General features: G+C 39.5%; 1 long non-coding RNA gene across 1 annotated transcript; it reads right to left on the reverse strand.

Moving 5' to 3' along the window:
• Nucleotides 9,750–10,622, reverse strand: LOC110271016. Its single transcript, XR_002360957.1, has 2 exons — nucleotides 10,484–10,622; nucleotides 9,750–10,199 (listed from the first exon to the last, which is right to left on the reverse strand). It is a non-coding gene; the product is annotated as an uncharacterized LOC110271016 (long non-coding RNA).

Here is a 21,923-nt window from a genome sequence, read left to right on the forward strand (position 1 = left end):
TCCACTTTCGGGGCCCACTTGGTGTGTGCTTGGGCTGAGCTTGAAGTTTACACATGCAGAGGCTTCTTTTGGAGTTGAACGCCAAGTTGTAACGTATTTTTGGCGTTCAACTCTGGTTCGTGACGTGTTTCTGGCGTTTAACTCCAGACTGTAGCGTAGAACTGGCGTTCAACGCCCTTTTGCGTTGTCTAAACTTGGGCAAAGTATGGACTATTATATATTGCTGAAAAGCCCTGGATGTCTACTTTCCAATGCCATTGAGAGCGCGCCATTTGGAGTTCTGTAACTCCAGAAAATCTACTTTAAGTGCAGGGAGGTCAGAATCCAACAGCATCAGCAATCTTTCTTCAACCTCTGAATCTGATTTTTGCTCAAGTCCCTCAATTTCAGCCAGAAAATACTTGAAATCACAGAAAAACACACAAACTCATAGTAAAGTCCAGAAATGTGAATTTAACATAAAAACTAATAAAAACATCCCTAAAAGTAACTAGATCCTACTAAAAACATACTAAAAACAATGCCAAAAAGCGTATAAATTATCCGCTCATCAGACATCCTACAGCTTCAGCCTAAATCAGACCAGCCTGACGGTTACCAAAAGGCTGAGGAGGATATGAGATTTATGAGATTTGACTGGGATGCTATTAAGCAGAGGATAGCCCTTGATCCTACTGTCCCATGGGTCATGGGAAAGAACACAGTGATGCCTAAGAGAATCAAGCTGATTTATCTGAATGATGAGGCTCGGCTCTGGCACCAGATTCTAAGCAACTATATGATGCCGAGCACTCATGAGACGGAGCTGCTCGCTGCTATGATCACCTTCATCTGGTGTGTGATGGAGGGTAGGGACCTGTATCTTCCACGTTTCATCCGGTACTATATGGCCAGGGTCCATGTTAGAGGCACTCTCCCTTTCCCTTACCTGATCACCCAGCTCGGCCGTCGAGCTGACGTGCCTTGGGAGCTTGCTGATGAAAAGCCACCTGCTGCAGACTGCAAGAAGATTATCCCTCCCAGCAGGAAGTTTCAGGCTTTAGGTTACAGACCCCCATTCCTCACCTCTTCTGATGAGACAGCCACACCTTCAGCTGCCCCTTCTTCATCCACTACTGCACCAGCTACCACCACTACACCTCCACCTGCCTCAGAGCCCATTTATCACCTTGTGCACCGCCTATTTCAGTAGCTAGACCAGATGGAGCGCCGCAACCAGCGGCGATATGAGAGATCTGAGCATCGCAACAAGCGACGCTATGAGCACCTCAAGTTGATGATCCGATCCGGCAGCGACATCCCCTCTGAGCCTGACATCCCTTCTGTTACATCTGAGGTGGAGGAGGATGATCATGAGGAGGAGACACATGCATAGAGAGAGGCTGAGCAGGCAGGACCAGAGCAGGCTACGCCACAGCATGAGGAGCCACACCAGATCCAGGCCGCAGACCTGGAGATTCCTCTACAGTCAGCACTTCCACTGCATCAGACAGATCCTCCTACACTTATCCAGCCTGCAGACCTTCCGGCCACCATAGAGACTCCAGCAGCCCATCCTTCCGGTGATGACACTTCTTCACACCCAGCTTGAGTGAGCATCGAGGACGATGCTATTATTTAAGTGTGGGGAGGTCGCCATCTCAGGCGAATCTTTTTGGTCAACCACTTTACAGACTCTTTTTATCCTATTTTGTTTATTTTTCTGTATTTTTATTTTTATTATTATTTTTGTTTTTCAGTACTTGCACATTGTTCTTTTGCTATATTTTTACTTTATTTCCGCATTTTGCACTTTAGTTTATATCTTAGACATTTAGTTTAGTTTGCAATTCTAAACTTATTAGTTATAGAATATGTGGATTAATCAGTATAGTTTACCCTTTTAGCATATAATAGTTTGATTTAATTGAAAATAAAAAAGGAAGTAAACTAGAAACTTTAGTAAATTAAAACAATCCACACACCTTGTATATATAGCATTACATGTTAGTTAACAACATTTCTTCAAGGAGGAACACTAAGATTTTAAGAGCCACCCTAAGATTTACATTGAGAATAATGGGAACTTTTGATTTCTACTTGCATGACATACATAACTGATATATGATTTTTGAGCTAGCAAACACACAGCCTGTGAGTTTTGAGCTTAATTGTATGGTTACAATCAAACCATAAATTTTATTCCTGTATGTTTTGCCCTTCTTTTTCATTTTGGTGTTCTTTACTTTGTTTTAATCTATATATCCAATATAGAATATAGATACATACCAAGAGATGATTGAGGCCATCATTTGAATTTTTCCTCACTTATCCCAAATTAGCCTACCTTTTATATAACCCTTGTTAGCCCCCTTGAGCTTTTTAATCCCCTCTTATTCTATAACCACATTACTAGCCTTAAGCAAAAAAATAAAATAAAAATCCCAAGTTGAATCCTTGGTTAGCTTAAGATAGATATTGTGTACAATTTAAGTGTGGAAAATTTTTTGAGAACATGGGATGATAGAAACAAAGTAGGAATTTAAAAAGAATAAGTTGTTTCAAAAACAAAAATTTGGGAAGCATGCTCATGTGAAATCAAAACAATTGAATTACCATGTGCATCAAAAAAAAAATAGAAAAAAAAAGAAGAAAAAATAATAAATTACATTTTCAGTATTTAAATAAGGGATACAAAAATTTCCCAAATGCAAAATAAAAAAGAGTCAATGCACATGGGACAAAAAAAATTTTCAAAATTAAAATTAATGCATGAGCTTGTAATACAAAGTGGGAAAATTTTGGGTAAATAGGTTACGGAACTTTAATTTATATAAAGTATGTATGTTAGGTGAGATCTTAGACTAATCAAGGATTCACTTTGTTAGCTCACTTAACCTTATACATATACCCTTACCTTTACCTTGGCCCCATTACAACCTTGAAAAAGACCTCATGATTTTTGTATGTCTGTATTCCATAATTGTTGATTGGTTAGATGAAGAACACAGTTTTAGAAAGCAAGGATAGAAAAAGAATAGGGTGATTAATCCAATAAACACTGAGTGACTAGAGAGTAAACACAAAATCCAGTGAGGGTTCAATAGCTCATCACCATATATCTCTGCTTAATTGTTAATTGTCTTGCAAGTTTGTGAAATACTTTTACCCATCTTAATTGTAAAAGTGCTTTAACATTATCTAGGGTTTGGCTATGCATATATGATTCCTTGAGGATATGAATTAATTTAACTACATGTAAGTTTTATATACAAGTGAATAAAAACTAGAATTACATGACTCATTTAGGTAGCTTACATTTAGAATAGATTGCATTGCATGAAATTCCACCACCTTACCTTATTCTTTATCTTGGATTTAGCATGAGGACATGCTATTGTTTAAGTGTGGGGAGGTTGATAAACCCATATTTTATGATGTATTTTGTGCTCAATTTAAGTGATTTATTCAATCATTCACCCACTTATTCATGTAAATTGCATGATTTTACTTTTCCTTCCTTATTATGTGATATATGTGAAAAATATGCTTCCTATGCTTTAAACATATTAATTTTAATTGCCCTTTATTACCATTTGATGCCATGATTTGTGTGTTAAGTATTTTCAGATCTCCTAAGGCAGGAATGACTTAAAAGATGGAAAGGAAACATACAAAAATAGAAGGAAAGCACAAAATGGAGTTTTTGAAGAAACTGAAAGTGACGCGTCCGCGTAGACGACGCGAACGCTGCTTTGCGTAAACTGGCATCCACGCGAACGCGCGCATGACGCGAACGTGTGACTCGCGTGAAATACAACTGATGCAGAAGCGTGCCTGATGCGACCGCGTGGAAGAGTAGAACTCCAGATGACGCGACCGCGTGACCTACACGGACGCGTGACAGACGCCACGTGCAGAAACTGCAGAAAATGCCCCCAGCGATTTCTGAAACCCTTTTGGCCCAGATCCAAGTCCAGAAAACACAGATTAGAGGTTATAAAGTGGGGGAATGCATCCATTCAGGAGGAGGCCTTCTATTATTCACTTTTCATAATTTAGATGTAGTTTTTAGAGAGAGAGGTTCTCTCCTCTCTCTTAGGTTTTAGGATTAGGATTCCTCTTAAAGGATTTAGGATTTCAACTCTTTATCAGGTTTAATATTCCTTTTATATTTTTATTCACTCTAATGCTTTTATTCGTATCTGACTTACATTACCAATTTGGTTATGAACTCTTTATGTTTAGATTGATTTTCCTTTATTAAATGCAATTTGAGGTATTTCAGAATTATGATTGCTTTTCTTTATTTATATAAATAATTTAGATTTTTTCCTTTTGGCTTTGGTTGATTAATTGGTGACTCTTGAGTTGTCAAACTCATCTTGATTGATAATTGTTATCTTTGCTGATTGATTTAAATTCCTATAACTTTAGTCTTTCCTTAAGAGTTGACTAGGACTTAGGTGTTAAATTAATTTACCCACTTGACTTACCTTCATAGTTAGAGGTTGACTTAGTGGGATTAAAACTCAATTCTCATCACCATTGATAAGGATAACTAGGATAGGACTTCCAATTCTCATATCTTGCCAAGAGTTTTATTAATTATTAATTTATTTTTCTTACCAATTAAATTACCTGTTCCTTACTTTCAAAACCCCCAATTTACAAGACTCATAACCAATAATAAGAACACCTCCCTGCAATTCCTTGAGAAGATGACCCGAGGTTTAAATACTTCGATTATCAATTTTAAAGGGGTTTGTTACTTGTGACAACCAAAACTTTTGTACGAAAGGATTTTCTGTTGGTTTAGAAGCTGTACTTACAACGCAATTATATTTGTGAATTTCTTTACCGATAGAAAAACCAATCGTCAATGCCTTCTCAGGAACTTACTCCTTTGAGATAGATGGCAGGGCAGTGAGCTTCAATTTGGATGAAGCTATGAAGCATCCCCCTGAAGATCATTCCATCTTCCAGTGCGACATCATTGATGAGACTGTAGCTGCAATTCACCAGGAAGAAGTAGAAGAGCGGCACATGGAGCAAGATGCAAGTGTGGAGACGCCCTCTGGACAAGATGAAGACACGTTACAACCATCACTGGCTCCAGAAGATCAAGTGCCTAGCCATGAGCAGAAATTGGAATTAAAGCCCCTTCCACCCCACCTCAAGTATGCTTACCTTGAAGATAATCAGAAGCTTCCGGTTATCATTGCAAGGGAACTCACTTCCCAACAGGAGGAGCACCTGCTCAGTGTGCTGAGACGACACAAGAAAGCAATTGGGTGGAGCTTGGCGGATATAATAGGCATCAGCCCTCAAGTTTGTGAGCACAGGATATTTTTAGAAGAGGGAGCAAGGAGATTAAAAGACTAAATAAGGGAAAAGTAAGATTCACTCAATGCAATGCAACCTATGTATGAATGCAACTATATGCTAAAATGAATTTTCCTACTTGGTTAAAAGTAGATAAGTTCTTTAAGACAAGCATAAATTAAATTCCACTAATTTAAATTATACAGTAAAAACAAGCAAACTTGTAAGAAGACAGCTCATGAAAGCAGGAAACATAGAATCAAGCATCGAACCCTCACTGATAGTATATGTGCACTCTAATCACTCAAGTGTATAGGGTAATCACTCTATTCTTCCCTAGTCATGCTTTCTAAACTTTGTTCTTCACCTAACCAATCAACAAGTATTTAATGTACCAATGCAAACATCATGAGGTCTTTTTAAGGTTGTAATGGGGCTAAGGTAAGGGTGAGGGTATATATATGGCTAAGTGAGCTACAAATTGAATCTTTGATCAACCTAAGCCTTCACCTATACATACTCTATACTTTTTAATTCATGCCTAGCTACCTAAAATTTTCCCACTTTTTGCATTACATACTCATGCATCACCCTTTCTTTTAATTTTTATCACATATGCATTGATCTTTTCATTAACTTATCTTAGCATTGGGGTAATTTTGTCCCCTTATTTAATTACTTATTTATTGAATATTTTTGAATTTTTTTTGTAAAAGCATAAAAATAAACATAACATTATCAATGCACATGGATTTTTAATTTTTCTGGTCTTACATGAGTAGGTGCCCAAATTCTCAATATTTTATCATGACACATTCCTTTATTAACCCATGTTCCCACAATCTTCCCACACTTAATTGATACACAATCTCTAACTTAAGCTAACCAAAGTTTTAATTGGGATATTTAATTATTTTTCCGCTTAAGGCTAGTGATGTGGTAAAATATAGAACAAATGGGATTTAAAAGGCTCAAAGTGGCTAATAAGGGTAATTGAAAAGGGTAGGCTATTTGGGATAAGTGAGTTAATAATCAAATAGTGGCCTCAATCATATGCATGCATTTAAATATACTAAACATTGGACATATAGGATGGATCAAAATAAAGATTACAATCATAGAGAAGAAAAACACACAAGAATAAAATATTATGGTTAAATAGTGTAACCATGTAGTTAAGCTCAAATCTCACAAGTTGTGTGTTCTTAGCTTTTTATACTATGTTCCAATTTACAGTCTTCAAACAGGTTTTAAACACAAAAGTTTTGATTTAAATTAGTGAAATTTTTCGAAAATAGGGTCTTAAAAAGAAACTTATTATTTTTCAACCAAATAGAACATACATGCAAATAACCTATTACTATGCGATCTATCCTATACTAACAAAAGAAAAATAAATAACTATCCTATTCTATTGGTGTTAAGAAAGAGAAATTACCTCCGGAAGTCAGGTACAGACCGACCTCCCCACACTTAAAGCTTTGCACCGTCCTCAGTGCCATCAATTAGGAATAAAGGGAGGCTAGTAGCAGCATTTCCACAATCGGGACCGTCATGGCTCCCTGTGCTGGTAAATGAAGTGGAGTCTGGGGTGTCTGGGTTTTCTTCAGGTGGGTGGTTACCAATAATCAGCTCCTTGAGGTATGTAAATCGGCGCTTGTTACGACACTCCCTTTGCTTTCCCTGCCGGTCTAGTCGGTCTAACCTCTGAATTATCTGTAGGAGTACCTGATTTGTTGAAGGTTCTTGTGATGTGGAATGACAAGGAATATCTTTTGCCGGTTCTGTGGTCCGGTTGATAGTGGCTGCTGGAGGTCTGATGTACTTCCCGTTGGGGACGTACTGATCATCCCGCGGAAGTATGGTCTTGGTATTCCCAGCTCTGTAGGAGACTCTGGCTGCTGAGACTAGATCTGAAACCAAGACGGGAAAAGGTAAGTTACCCGCAATTTGTACGTGTCCCATAGCATTCCGGATATGTCTTGGTAAATTGAGAGGCTGATTTGTAAGGATACACTAGAGTAGAACAGCCATGTCTGCAGTGAAAGAGGACTCGTGAGTGCTCGAAAAGACGTAGTGGGACATAATCTGTGCCCATGCTCGAGCCTCCAAGGTGAGTGCTGAAGCCAATATGCCCTTAGGTCGGGATCGATGGTATCCATAGATCCATCTACTACCAGGTTGTCATATAACTCTGAGAACGGCGTCCCAGTCAAATTGGTATGTCTGGCGCTTAAAAGAGGCTTCTTGGAATGCGTCCAATCCTTTTGGAGCAGGGGGGAGATCTAAAGCTCGCTGAATATCTTCTTCAGTTATGGGGACTTGCTTCTGACGGACATAGACAGACTGCAAGGTTGGCCTGTGAAAGTTTGAGTAGAATTCAACTACCCATGAAAGATTGACCTGCCGTAGCTGTCTCCGTAGGAATTCCCATTGTCTTCGTTCAATTCGGGGCTCAACAAATTCAACAATGTTGGTCGGGAGGATAAGAAGGTACTCATTATTATAGTTCCTCTCAGCTAGAATGGGAAACATCTGCTCACAGTAGTAGTTAGTGAACCGCACAGTGTCCTTTGCTGGAAAGGCTTTCTCTTTTTCATCGACCTTGATGATCCTATTAATTGGCTTTGTTGAGGGTTTTACTGCTGTTGAAGATGGCTCCGCCACTAGTGCTCGTTTTGTTCCTTTCCTTGCCGATGGTTTGGGAGTAGCTTTCTCTTTACCCTTCTTGGTGGCCATCCTGAAAAGGGAAAAGGTAAGTACATGTAAAGCTAAAGGTTAGAGCAAGGAAGAGGACAGGACACGTGATAATCAATGCACGGTAAATAAGGATGTCGTTAAAACATGGTCGTGAATCCATGTGAAAAGTTCATCAATGGAAATATAGCAAGTGCATGTGATGGCAAGTAGATGCAGGATGTTTATTGGCATGCCGACAAAGGCATGAGTAGCATAGATCACGCATTAAATGCCCAATTTGATTATCAAGTCTGTTAAACTAATAACCTATTTGTATTGACAATTATATTCAATCAATAATATATAAAAAGGAGTTTTGTGAAAAACAGGCATTAGAGTAGTAGAATAGAATAATTTAAAAATACACAATGCCATACGGGCGTTTTCACAAACACTTAGCATGCATGGTAAATATGTTGTTGAAAGTATTAAATTGAATATGCAAACAAACCTTTAAGAAGTAAAATTAATTGTCAAAAAATTCCTTAATAATCCACAAGCAAAATATAGAAAAAAATAATCACCCAATAAAATTTCTAACACCAACCAAAAGAATAAAAAGAAAAAAAAAAGAAAACATATATAATGGGAGTTAAAAGAAAAAGAAGAAGAAAACAAAAATAATAATAATAGAAAAGTAAAGAGGGAAGAAGAAAAGAAAAGAACCTTGATGATGAATGTGAAAAAGAAATAAGGGGGAAGAAAGTAAGAAAAAATTAAGGAGTAAAGAAGAAAGAAAGAAGAAGAAAGAAATAAGAAGGGAGAAGAAAAGATTAGGATTGGGAAAGAAAAGATAAGATTTCTGGCGCTGATCTGGATAACTTGTGCGGCGCAGGCGACGCGGTCGCGTGGATCACGCGTTCACGTGGTTGGCGCTATTTTCAAGTGACGCGGACGCGTGGGTCACGCGTTCACGTGAAATGAACTGTGCCATTGGTGCGAGAGCAGCCTCGCGTACGCAGAAATCTCTGTTTCATTTGCATGTTGCCAAAATTTGGGGTGACGCGTGCGCGTGGGTAACACGCACGCGTGAAATGGTCTTACTTTTAAAAATGACGCGGACGTGTGGGGCACGCGTACACGTGGTAGGGCTTGTACTTCCAGCACAATTCCAGCCCCATTCCATCATAACTCTCTACCATACACCCATTTACGTAGATTTTTTTTTCAGAGTCATGCGTGGGCGTGGGTGACGCCACTACAAGAAAACACGTCTATTGCCAAGCTTTTAAAGCGTGGCAAAAAGCTAAAAAAGGCGTGGTGATAGCTTTTCGCCACGCTTTTTGAGCTACCGCCACGCTTTAGAAAGGGTGACCTATGAAAGGGTGGCGGTTGCTCTATAGCCACGCTTTTTTCAGTCTATCGCCACGCTTTTTTTTGCCACGCTTTTTTACAAATTGGCACTTTTAAAAGCGTGGCTATAGGTGGGAGATATGGCCACGCTTTAAAGCGTGGCGATAGGTAGAGATATGGCCGATAGGAGAGATATGGCCACACTTTTACAAGCGTGGTAGTAGACGAGATGCGGCCACGCTTTTAAAGCGTGGCAGTAGACGAGATACGGCCACGCTTTTAAAGCGTGGCCATAGTAAGATATACAGCCACGCTTTAAAAGCGTGTTGAAAGCCTTGTTAAATTAAAAAAAAAATTCTTTTCCTTGCTTGATCTTCATTGCTACACAATATAAATTTTCAATCCTTTGTATAGATCAATATCAGCCAATACAATAAAAAACCATGAACATAAGTCTGAGCAAGGGGCATAGATTTTCCCAGTCAATTGGCTTGGGTTAAAAGTAAAACTATTTTCATCAGTAACTTCATTGTTTTGGTCAGACAAATCTAGGCCTGAAAGATCTCGAGATAGCACCCTTTCAAGATCTTCATACTCACCTTGTGATGGCGATACTTCAGTTCTATCAACACTTGTAGGAAGGATATTAGAATTAGTATTTTCTTCTTCCTTTTCAAGTAAAGTCTGAGCATCACTAGAATTAGAAAACTGAACATGAGCAGAATCTAACTGTACATCACGTATTGAAGCATTTGTTATCATCGAGAGTTCCTGTCAGTGTCACTAGCCTATCATTCAGTCCGTAATAATTATTATCCTGAGGAGATATCTTAATTCCAGCTTGAGATTCTTCAATGAATGACCTGACCAAAGGCAAGAATTTATGCTCTAAGCTTTCATCACCAATCATGTGTAATTTAAAAACAAAGAGAAAGGGTCCTACAATTAAGAACTCTCTCTTTTCTGACATAATTTAGGGGGAGCAAGGGGAAATAAAAGTTGGAACACCAAAGAACCACATGAAATCACAATACACCCATAATCATAAATTAAGACATAGTAGTATGATAGTATCAACAACTACTTTTATCTGTACATATTTCAAAAAATTGTAAATAGATAACTTAATGAGGAAAAGCAATAGTACCTAATGGTAGCACCTCCCTTGCCAATTATACCACCACAAGAACCATTTGGAACAATGAGTCTCACTTTTGTTTTTGGCTCAGCATCATTTTCATCCTCACTTTGAAGCTAATGACACAAGGTAAATAACTTTCAGGAAAACAGGAAATTGTAATACATGTTTTCATTTTCTTCATTACCAATCAAATTGACATCATAAATTACCTCAGCAATAAAGTTGGATTATCCAAACAGAGGGTTGTTAATGAAAAGCAAAATCAACATTACCTGGAGCAGATCAAACTGAACTCTCCCTTCTACAGCAACTTCTTTACTTTCTCTGGTTCCATACTGTCTACAAAACCATCAAGTAACACCGAGAAAGTGGTTGAAACAATTGACAGTGCAAAAACACAAATGGTAAACGAGATAGTTTTAAAATTCATAGAAAACGTTGAGGACCTAAAATGTTGTAATTACTTTTGAAACCAAAAATCCTCATTTTTTATAGAAGTTGATGCACTCGTAAGAAACCCACCATCTACTACAATTCCAGAAATTTAACTAACACAAATAACATGAGAGTGAACCCATAGAACAACGTGTTATTTCTTATCTTTACCTAGATGAAAAAGTTGTATCCTTTACTCGGACCCTACTGTTCCTGATACGGCCCAGAATAGGAAATTCTGCTATTTTCAAGGCTTAAGCTCTCTGAAAACAAGAAAAGTATAAACTAAACATGTAATAAAATAGCAGCCACGACTAAATTAACCGAAGCTTCCAATTATTAACTGGTAATACTTTCTAATCTCAAAGATAACCAATAATGAAACTCTTCATGTCAAGACCATTAAGCTGAATACCTCTATCAAGAATACCTACCAATAATTATAATTTTGGCAAGAGAATAATTAACTCGTGACCATTTGCTTTTGAGAAGGACAATTGTCAAAATGTAAATACCAAAACATTAATGTAAGGATTTGAGAAACTTAACAATTTAGCAAATTAAAACAACAGCAGCCCAATAATTTAGCAAATTATCAACTTAACAGGTTCAAAAACAGAAAATCACAACAAAAAAATAAAATAAAAATAACAGAAGAACAACAGAACAACAACACATGAACAATTAGCAAATTAACAAGTTCACACTAACAATTAAAATTTACCAGAAGAACACTAATGCAAGTGGAATCATCATGCTAATATGTTTTCTACAAAGATGCTATTTGTGTAGCTAAAGTTTCCTAATTACTAAGATCCAATTATTCTAATTTCACATGCAATCAACTTACTAAGTTTCTAAAAGCTAGAAATGATAAAACCAACCCAAAATATGGTTAAAGCATTTCATCAAACATGTTGAGTGCGGTAAACTTGAAACGAAATAAGAGAATTCAAAGCTTAGTATCAGTGTGATAGAGAAGAGAACATAATTATTGTATACTTTAATTCAGTCTATGAAAAAAATCTAAACCACTGCCAAATCAAATAGTTACTTATTGTAATAGAAATAAGAAGTTGCAGAGTTTCAAGCAGAGTATTGGTGTTGTGTGAGTGTATTGTCTGGTGGTGGGTTTAGGGAACTCACGGCAGCGACAAACAAGAGCAGTTCGACGGCTAGGTGGAGCGCACGGGTTGGTCGCAGAGTTTGAAGCAGGGCAACGTGGCTTCCAGATGAACGTGAATGCGAACGGTGAACGGCAAGTGAACGTGAACGGTGAACACCGAGCAAACTTGAACGGCGAAGAACGCGAACGAAGACGATGGCTAAACGAAGACGCGAACATTAACGGAAACCAACGGCAGCGGAAGCACGGCTGAGCAGACAAAGACGACGGACGCCGAGCTCGAGGAAGCAGCTGCGATCGGTGACAGCGAACGGGGTTGAAGACTTGGAGCACGAGGGAAGCTAAATAGACGGACGGACGGCAGCAGTATGCCACTCCTTGCGGCGGCGGTGGTGTAGGCTTACAGTGTTAGGGTTTTTTGGCTGAGTTTCTGTGAATTAAAGAAACGGAGGGAGAAAGGGAGAAAGAAACGAAGGAGCTTCAGAACCAAGAGTGAAAGTAAGCAAATTTGGCAAAAACGACGAAGTTTCTTTTAAACCGGTCGGTTCTCTGTCCGGTTCAACCGTTCCTGTAGCTCTCTACGGCCACGCTTTTGAAGCGTGGCAGAAAAAAACCTTTTGGCCACGCTTTTAAAGCGTGCCAAAAGAGTACCAGGATATGGCCATGTTTTGTAAGCGTGGCCGTAATGAAACCCTGTCGCCACGCTTTTAAAACGTCCTTGTTTCTCTCTATGGCCACGCTTTTGAAGCGTGGCAGAAAAAATGTGGCCATTTCTCTAATCAATTGCCACCCTTACAAAAGCGTGGCCGTTGATCCTTTTCGCCACGCTTTTGAAGCGTGGCAAAAAAAAGTGGCCAAATCTCTAATCTACCACCACCCTCATAAAAGCGTGGCCATTGACCACTTTTGGCAACACTTTTAAAGCGTGGCAAGAAAAAAGCGTGGCCACATGCCTTTTTTCTTGTAGTGCGCGCACGCGTGGGAGGCCATTTTCTCAAGTGACGCAGACGCGTCAGGGACGCGCACGCGTGGGCGTGTGTGTGCCTTAAGTATGCCTCCAGCCATGCTCCCGCGTGACTCTCTGCTTCTTTTCTTCTTTGTTTTGAAGGCACGTAAGACGCGGTCGTGTCAGCGACGCTTGCGTTGCGTACAAATTTTTTTTATATGCAGAATGTAAATGTAAATGCAGGCTATATGCAGAGATTATGAGAAGAGTAATTAACAAAAATAAAGTGGAATAAAATAAAACTAAGACTGAAACAGAACGATCATACCATGGTGGGTTGTCTCCCACCTAGCACTTTGCTTTTACGTCCTTAAGTTGGACGGTCTTCAAGCTCATTCTGGTTCTGTTGGAGGGTCTTCCAAGAGGAAGACCTCTAGTTCTTTGTGATCCTTAATCTTCTCACCATGATAGAGATTTAGGTGATGTCCATTGACCTTAATGAATTTGGAGCTAGAAGGATGACGCAAGTGAAAAACTCCGTATGGCTCTGCCTTTTCTACTCTGTAGGAACCTTCCCATCTTGATCTTAATTTGCCTGGCATGAGCCTCAGTCTGGAGTTATAAAGAAGAACTAACTCCCCTGGTCTGAACTCTCTCCTTTTTATGTGCTTGTCATGGACAGCCTTCATCTTCTCCTTGTATCGCATGGAGTTGTCATATGCTTCTAGGCGAAGGTTCTCCAATTCTGCTAGTTGTAGCTTCCTTTCAGCACCAGCTTTTTTAAAATTCATGTTGTACTCCCTCACAGCCCAGAAAGCTTTGTGTTCCACCTCCACTGGAAGGTGGCAAGCCTTTCCGTACACTAAGCGGAAGGGGCTCATCCCAATGGGTGTCTTGTATACTGTTCGATATGCCCAGAGTGCGTCTTGTAGCCTGGCACTCCAGTCCTTCCTATGAGACTTTACTATTTTCTCCAGAATACGCTTTATCTCTCTATTAGACACTTCTGCTTGTCCATTGGTCTGGGGATGATAAGCTGTTGCTACTTTGTGAACAATCCCATGCTTCTTCAGTAATCCTGTTAGTCTCCTGTTACAAAAGTGAGTGCCTTGATCGCTCACGATTGCTCGTGGTGATCCAAATCGACAAATAATATGGTTTCTAACAAAGGAAACAACAGTGTTAGCATCATCAGTACGAGTAGAAATTGCTTCCACCCATTTAGAAACATAATCTACAGTTAACAGTATATAAAGGTAACCACTAGAGTTTGGAAATGGACCCATGAAGTCAATGCCCCAAATATAAAAAATTTCACAGAAAAGCATAATCTGTTGAGGCATCTCATCCCTCTTGGATATATTACCAAACCTTTGGCATGGGGAAAAAGATTTACAAAAATTAGCAGCATCTTTAAAAAGAGTGAGCCACCAGAATCCACAGTCTAAGATTTTTCTAGCTGTTCTTTGTGGGCCAAAATGTCCTCCACTCTCAGAAGAGTGGCAGGCCTCTAAAATGGACTGGAATTCTGATTGAGGCACACACCTTCTCATTACCTGGTCAGCACCACACCTCCATAAGTATGGTTCATCCCATATATAATATTTAGACTCGCTTTTCAGCTTGTCCTTTTGATGCTTAGTGAAATTGGGAGGAAAAGTATGGCTAACTAGATAATTAGCTACAGGTGCATACCAAGGAACTACTTCAGATACTGCATGCAAACTATCAAATGGGAGTGGAGTCATCCTTAATGTGCTCAAGGCGACTCAAGTGGTCAACCACTAAATTCTGGTTACCACTCCTATCCTTAATTTCTAAATCAAATTCTTGCAGTAGCAGTATCAAACGTATTAGCCTTGGTTTGGACTCTTTTTAGCTAATAAATATTTTAGCACTGCATGGTCCGAGTACACTACCACCTTAGTACTAAGTAAATAGGTTCGGAATTTATCCAGAGCAAAAACAATAGCAAGAAGCTCTTTTTCGGTGGTAGTGTAATTAGACTGAACAGCGTCTAAGGTCTTAGACGCATAAGCAATTACGAAAGGATCCTTACCTTCGCGCTGAGCCAGCACCGCTCCTACTGCATGGTTGGAGGCGTCACACATAATCTCAAATGGCTGGCTCCAGTCTAGTCCTCTTACAATTGGAGCTTGAGTTAGGGCGATCTTCAGCTTATCAAATGCTTGCATGTAATCCTCACTGAACTCGAACTCAATATCTTTCTACAGTAGTCTGGATAAAGGTAATACTACCTTACTGAAGTCCTTAATGAATCTCCTGTAGAAACCTACATGGCCAAGGAACGAACGGACTTCCCTCACAGAGGAGGGATAAGGTAAACTAGAAATGACATCTACCTTTGCTGGATCTATAGAGATACCAGTATTAGACACAACATGTCCTAGTACAATCCCTTGTTTTACCATAAAGTGACATTTTTCAAAATTCAATACAAGCTTTGAACTAACACACCTGTCTAATACTCTAGCTAAACTATCCAAGCAAAGGTTAAAAGAATCACCATATACGCTAAAATCATCCATGAAAACTTTCATACAATTTCAATGAGATCTGAAAAGATACTCATCATGCATCTTTGGAAAGTAGCCGGTGCATTACATAAGCCAAAGGGCATCCTTTTATATGCATACGTTCCAAAGGGACATGTAAAAGTAGTTTTCTCCTGATCTTCAGGAGCTATATGGATTTGAAAGTAACCTGTATAACCATCTAAAAAGCAGTAATGGGATTTACCTAACAGGAGATCAAGCATCTGATCAATAAATGGCAACGGGTAATGATCCTTGCGAGTGGCTTGGTTGAGACGCCTATAGTCAATGCAAACCCTCCATGAATTCTGCACTCTAGTTGTCAGGAGCTCTCCATGGTCATTCTTTACTGTTGTGACTCCAGACTTCTTAGGCACCACTTGTACTGGACTAACCCATTCACTGTCTGAGATGGGGTAAATGATATCTGCTTCAAGTAGCCTGGTCACTTCTTTCTTGACAACTTCTAAGATGGTGGGATTCAATCTTCTTTGGGGTTGACGGACAGGCTTTGTTCCCTCTTCTAAGTATATTCTATGCTCACAAACCTGAGGGTTGATGCCTACTATATCTGCCAAGCTCCATCCAATTACTTTCTTATGTTTTCTCAGCACACTAAGCAGTTGTTCTTCCTATTGGGAAGTGAGTTACTTTGCAATGATAACTGGGAACTTCTGATTATCTTCAAGGTAAGCATACTTGAGGTGTGGAGGAAGTGGCTTTAATTTCAATTTCTGCTCATGGCTAGGCCTTGGATTATCTTGGGCTAATGATAATGGCAAAGTGCCCTCATTGTGTTCAGAGGGTGTCCCCACACTTTGACCTTGCTCCATGTGCTTCTCTTTTACTTCTTCTTGGTGAACTTCAGCTACAGTTTCATCAATGATGTCACACTGGAAGACAGAATGATCTTTTGGAGGGTGCTTCATAGCTTCATTTAAACTGAAACTCACTGCTCTGCCATCTATCTCAAAGGAGTAAGTTCCTGAGAATGCATCCAGCTTGAACTTTGAAGTCTTCACGAATGGTCTTCCAAGCACGATTGATGATGGTCTTCGTGAGTCATTAGGGGGCATTTCCAGGATATAGAAGTCAATGGAAAATGTGAGCCCCTTAATGCTCACTAATACATCTTCAGCAATTCCAACTACTGCAATAATGCTTTTATCTGCTAACACAAAATGAGCTGCCGACCTTTTTAAGGGAGGGAGCTTCAAAGCATCATATATAGACAATGGCATTATACTAACACACACTCCTAAATTACACATGTAGTCAGAAAATATTACACCTCCAATGGTACATTTAACCATGCATGGACCTGGATCACTACATTTTCAGGTATACCTCCCATTAAAGTAGATATAGAACTACCTAAAGGAATAGTTTCTAATTCATTAATTTTATCTTTATGTATGCATAAATCTTTCAGAAACTTTGCATATTTAGGTACTTGCTGAATAACATAAAAAAGGGGAATGTTACTTCAACCTTTTTGAAAATTTCTACCATTTTGGGATCAAGTTCCATCTACTTCCTGGACTTCCTTGTAAGGTGTGGAAAAGGGATAGGAATGGTGCCACTTGCAGCCTCTGCATCTTTTGGTGCTCCATTTCTTGGCTGAGCTACTTCTTCTTGAACCTCGTCTTACAATTCATCTTCCTCTTTAGCATCTTTCATTTCAGCATCTTCCACGTCCACTGAGTCTTTAATTTGGGTGTGTTCTATTGGGCTTGGCTCCTCCTGGGTCCTCTCTTGCAGTGTGGTTCCGGACCTCAAAGTGATGGCATTGATGTCACCCTTGGGGTTAGGTAAGGGTTAAGAAGGAATTCCATTGGAGCTTAACGGTTGGTTAGTGGAAGTAGGTAATGAATCTATTCGGGCGGTTAGAGCTTGTAAAGTAGCATTCAGACCATTTAAAGTAGAGTTTAGTGTAGTCTGCATGTCTTGTTGTCCTTGTGCGAGAGAACGAAGCATCTCGTCATTTGATGAGGAAGTGGGATAAGTGATCTGAGGGACCTGTTGTTGGTTGTGCTGGGGTCTTTGTGATTGCTGATGCACGAAATTGTGATTTAAAAACTTGGTATGGCGAAATAATGATCTTAACACTTCTTCACAACTCCGATGCAATTAACCAGCAAGTGCACTGGGTCGTCCAAGTAATACCTTACGTGAGTAAGGGTCGATCCCACGGAGATCGTCGGCTTGAAGCAAGCTATGGTCATCCTTGTAAATCTCAGTCAAGCGGATTAAAATGGTTATGGGGTTTTGATAAATAAAATATAAAATAAGATAGAAATACTTATGTAATTCATTGGTGGAAATTTCAGATAAGTGTATAGAGATGCTTTGTTGCTTCTGAACCTCTGCTTTCCTATTGCCTTCTTCCAACCATGCGTTACCTCCTTCCATGGCAAGCTGTATGATCCTTTCGGATGAAAACAAATCCATATGTGCTATCACCGCACGGCTAATCATCTGTCGATTCCCGCTAGCGTCGAAATAGGACCATTGTCCTTTTGTGCACTGTCACTTGCGCCCCACATTCGCAAGTTTGAAGCTCGTCACAGTCATCCCTTCCCAGATCATACTCAGAATACCACAGACAAGGTTTAGACTTTCCGGATCCCAGAAATGCTTCCAATGGTTCTAGCCTATACCACGAAGACTCTGATCTCATGGAATGAAAGGCTCTGTTGTCAGGAGAGGCAACCATGCGTCATGGACCAGGAGGCTAAGAGATACACACTCAAGCTATTGCAGATAGAACGGACGTGGTTGTCAGGCACGCGTTCATAAGTGAGAATGATGATGAGTGTCACGGATCATCACATTCATCAGGTTGAAGTGCGAGTGGATATCTTAGAATAAGAATAAGCTTGAATTGAATAGAAGAACAATAGTACTTTGCATTAATTCATGAAGAACAGCAGAGCTCCACACCTTAATCTATGAGGTGTAGAAACTCCACTGTTGAAAATACATAAGTGAAAAAGGTCTAGGCATGGCTGAATGGCCAGCCTCCAAACGTGTACAATATCAAAAGATGGTCAAAAGACTCTAAGGACTAACCGTCCAAATATTTTCAAAAGAAATCACTAAAAGTAGTTTTTATATAAAACTAGTAACTAGGGTTTACAGAAAATGAGTAACTAAGTACAGATAATGCAGAAATCTACTTTTGGGGCCCACTTGGTATGTGCTTGGGCTGAACATTGAAGTTTTTTCGTGCTTAGGCTGTTTCTGGAGTTAAACACCAGCTTTGGTGCCAGTTTAGGCGTTTTACGCCAGAATTCCTTGGGCTGACTTTGAATACTAGTTTGGGCCATGAAATCTCGAGCATAGTATGGACCATTATATATTGCGGAAAAGCCCAGGATGTCTACTTTCCAACGCAATTGAGAGCGCGCCAATTGAGCTTCTGTAGCTCCAGAAAATCCACTTCGAGTGCAGGGATGTCAGAATCCAACAGCATCTGCAGTCCTTTTTCAGCCTCTGAATCAGATTTTTGCTCAGGTCCCTCAATTTTAGCCAGAAAATATCTGAAATCACAGAAAAATACACAAACTCATAGTAAAGTCTAGAAATGTGATTTTTGCATAAAAACTAATAAAAATATAATAAAAATTAACTAAAACATACTAAAAACTATATAAAAATAATGCCAAAAAGGGTATAAATTATCCGCTCATCAATTGCCTTAGGTGAGGTGCTCTGTAAGGCTGGTTCTGATTCTGCTGTCTGTTGTTGTTATTCCACCTCTGGTTTCCATTGTTATCTCTACCTCCTTTGTTATAGTTGTCCCTCCAGACATGGTTAGAATTATCTCTCCAACCTTGGTTGGGGTTGTCCTGCCATCCTTGGTTATAGTTCCCACCTTGGTTGTAGTTGCTGCTTTGTTGATTGTATCCTTGATTCGGGCGGTCATAGAAGTTATGAGTAGCTACCACAGTGTTGTCTTCTTGTTGGAGCTGCGGGCACTCATCAGTGTAATGACTATAATCAGCACAGATCCTGCATACTCTTTGAGGAACTAATTGTTGGCCTTGTTGTGGTGAGGAGGGCTGAGTTTGTTGTTAATTCAACTGCATCTGTTTTAGTAGGTTGGTCATTTCACATATACTCTGTGTAAGAGCAGTAGTCTTACTGCTAGAGGAAACCTCTGCTACAGTCTTTGAGTGGCTGTTCCTGTGCCTGTGATTTCTAGTGGACTCAGCTAAGTCGCTGATCAGTTGCCATGCTTCATCTGCGGTCTTGTAATTTTTCAGAGAACCATTACTAGCACCAGCTAGTGTAGTTTTATCCCGAGGATTCATGCCTTGAGTGAAGTAGCTGATCAACTCTAACTTGTCAATCATGTGATGGGGGCATGCGTCCAGAAGGTTCTTAAAGCGCTCCCAGTACTCATAAAGAGTCTCTGATTCTCCTTGAACAATACAAGAGATCTCTTTTCTCAATCTATCTATAACTTCAGCTGGAAAGTATTTTTCCAGGAATTCTCTCCTGAGCATATCCCAGTTGGTGACAGTTGCTTCAAGTTGGGAGTAGTACCACTCCTTCGCCTTTCCCTCAAGAGAAAATGGGAAGGCGGTTAACAAAATAGAAGTTTCATTTGCACCATGACGCCTAACAGTAGAACAGGCTGTCTGAAAATCTCTGAGGTGCTTGATGGGCTCCTGAGCAGGTAAGCCATGAAACTTGGGCATCAAGTTGATTAGTGCAGTCTTCAGCTCAAAATCTGCAGCCAGAGTTGGATGATGCACTTGATACGGCTGCAGTGTAAATTCTGGGGCTCCAGCTTCCTGGAGAGTAATCCTCCTAGGTGCTGCCATGTTATCTGCACGTGAATCAACTGAATCAGTAGTAAAGAAGCTTGTTTCTTCCTCAGATGGCGGTTCAGATTTGCCCTCAGATGAGACTGGTGAATCGATAACAATCACTTCACCACCCTCAGAGGCTAACATGCGTCGAGCTCGCCTAATACGTGAAAGAGTTCTTTCAATTTCAGGATCAAATGCGGCTAAGCTCGGATCAGGAAGTGAACACGTCATTCAATGAAAAAAATATACAGCTCATGGTAATAAAATAAAATAAAATACGCAAATTAAAATAAAAATATGTACACTAATTAATAATTCAGCACACAATTGCAACTCCCCGGCAACGGTGCCAAAAATTGATGCGAGGGCAGAAGTCGGCTAATTAAGAAATCAATATAGGGAATACGTTGTGAGTATAGTTCTTAACCAGCTAAGATCTGCCTCATCAATTTAGAAAAGTTATCACAAAAGTTTAGAATAAAATTACTGGGAGTATGAGTCCCAGGTCGTCTCCCAACGAGTTGCTAGAAAGGGTGCTATGTTATTAATCAGGGGTTTTCCGAGAATTTTGAGAGTCGAATAACAAAAAATAAACAATTGTAATTAACTGCAATGAAAATTAAAAGGAATTTATATTATTCAAAATAAAAAGCCTTGAGTGGGAGAATGATTAATTGGAAGTTCTATCCTTGTTGGAATTTTCTCAAGTGTAGTATAAAGAGGTTGTTATTTTCACTTAGTTAACCCTTACTAAATAAAGGAAAGTCAAGTGATTGAGCTAACTCTTATTTGCAAATCCTAGTCCTCTCCCTTGGGAAGGTCTAGCGTTAGTAAATACATAATTAGCCAATAACTTCCAATTTAACTAAGCACTTTGAGCATTCCAACTCAAGTGTCTCCTCTTAATCAACCCCCATGTCAAGTATGGAGTCTACTCCATTGACATGAATATAACGCTCATAAAAATATAAGAAGAAGACATGATAAATTAAATAAAATAGGGATTGAGAATTAATTAAAAATAAAAGTAATCCTTTGTATTAATAAATCCAAAATAATCCAATTACCACTCTAAACAAGAATTAAGAATATGGAATAAATAAAAGAGTAGGTAAGGAAACAAACTAGAATAGTATCTTCAACGGAGGTGATGACTCTTCAATATCCAAAAGCAAAAGCAATAAACTATGAAACTACGAATGTAAAGAAAACCTAGAGGAAGAGTAAATTCTCTCTAGATGCAGATCCAAAATCCTAAAAACTATCCTAATGAGAATGTGTGAATGTGTGTTGAGTCTCTGCATGTTCCCTGGCTTTATTCTGTGTTTCTGGACCGAAAACTGGGTCAAAATGCGGCCCAAAATTGCCCCCAGTGTTTTCTGTTATTTTTGCAGATCGCGTAGGTCATGCGTATGCGTCAGTCACGCGTGTGCATCATTTGGCAAATTTTCTTGTCACGCGTATGCGTCGTCCATACGTGCGCGTCTTTTGTGCAGACTCCAATCCACTCGTACGCGTCAGGCATGCGCTCGTGTCGCTGCAATTTTCTCCATTCCGCGCGCTC

The sequence above is a fragment of the Arachis ipaensis genome, chromosome B04 (assembly GCF_000816755.2).
Source record: "Arachis ipaensis cultivar K30076 chromosome B04, Araip1.1, whole genome shotgun sequence".
NCBI classification, from domain to species: Eukaryota; Viridiplantae; Streptophyta; class Magnoliopsida; order Fabales; family Fabaceae; genus Arachis; species Arachis ipaensis.